The 1,547-nt window shown below is 39.9% G+C and overlaps 1 pseudogene; it reads right to left on the reverse strand.

Moving 5' to 3' along the window:
- Positions 1-612: 612 nt before the first annotated feature.
- LOC139226094 (U2 spliceosomal RNA) lies at positions 613-813 on the reverse strand (annotated as a pseudogene).
- Positions 814-1,547: the final 734 nt, after the last annotated feature.

Consider the following 1,547-nt stretch of genomic DNA (forward strand, 5'->3'; position numbering starts at 1 on the left):
ATCTTTGTAACATCAGCAAACTTAGCTACATTACACTCGGTCCCTTCATCCAAGTTATTAATATAAATTGTATCTTGCAATTATATAACACCTTTTATGACTTTAGGATGTCCCAAATTGCATTACAGCCAATGAAGTGTGGACATTGTTGTAATGTAGCAAACTCCCTCAGCACTAAAAATATTTACATTTGAGATGAAAAGCTGTACATGATTGTAGAATGTTTTTACTTATTCAGAAGAATGGTTAAGCACTACCCTTTTGAGAAGTTAACATTTATTTGAAGTCAGAATGGTGACTTTAAGACCTCTTGGCCCCACAGAAATAATTTTAAACTTATCTTTTCGGCCCTTTTCTGCTTCACTGCCCTCAGAATTGCATCGGGCTGCTATGTACATCATTAAATGCAGTAATGAGGCTTCTGTCTAATTCAGGCAGCTACTTTTTAAAAAACATTTTTTTAATTTTTCGTTGCCAATCTTTCCAATTCTTTGTCAAATCACAAACACCAGAGGTCACCTTGCACACATCAAGGATCACTCTGCGCCAATGCTCTTAGCCAAAAGGCCAAGAGCCACTGCACCGTTCTGGAAGTACTGCAATACCAGGTTCGTGCCATGGAGGTGGATGGGTCAGGCCCCCCCCACACACACCTCCGTGGAGGTGGATGGGTCAATCCACCCCACCCACCTCCTATTTCCAAAAAGCATAGGAGAACCACCTTCCTGATCCAGGGAGAACCACTTTGGGGTCATGGCTACTCCCCTGTCAGGTCAGTTACGCATGATCTTAGCCAAAAGGCCGAGAAGCTACTTAACACACCAAGTGCAGGGCCCAGGAAATAATGCAGTAGGCAGAATCCAAGCAGGAATGGGAAGGTATGTGCAGCACAACTACTTTAGGGACTCTAGTGCCCTGTATCTACCAGGCAGGTCAAGTTAAAACCGGCCTTAGCATGTTTAACATTATAGAGTATGCAAATAAATTGAAACAATATTTACATATTCCAGGATTTACATACATTAATTCCAAATCTGCAGATGTTCATGAACTTTTATGGAAAGTATAGGATCTTCTCAATAAGCTTCATTTCCATAAAACGTTTCTATATTTGGAGTGAGTTAAATGATGGGACAATGAACCAGCTATTATTGCAACTTTAGTTTCATCCTTGTTTAAGTAGCAACAGTGCCTATAACTTTATAAGGTTGTTTTCGGGTTGTGTTAAATTTGAGGGCAAAGCGCCTTAATTGCTGTTGCCCAAAGCAAGTGAGTGATTCCATAAACATGCGCAGTTCAGTTCATCAGTGAGACACTGTCAGTAAAGGCCTGGACACTATATTCAATTATACTGTGAGGAATTGTCAAACCTCAGGGCGAAGGGCACAGAGCTATTATTAGATACTTTTAGTTTGGTGATTATCTTTTAACACTTTGCAACACTATAGCTGAAGCTGGTGAAACTCGATATATGTTCTAAATTAAATTCTTGTGTAGGTAAGAATGTGCAAAACAATATAGGATTCACGTGTGCTACCTAAACCACT

This window comes from Pristiophorus japonicus, chromosome 15, assembly GCF_044704955.1.
Source record: "Pristiophorus japonicus isolate sPriJap1 chromosome 15, sPriJap1.hap1, whole genome shotgun sequence".
In the NCBI taxonomy this organism is placed as follows: Eukaryota; Metazoa; Chordata; class Chondrichthyes; family Pristiophoridae; genus Pristiophorus; species Pristiophorus japonicus.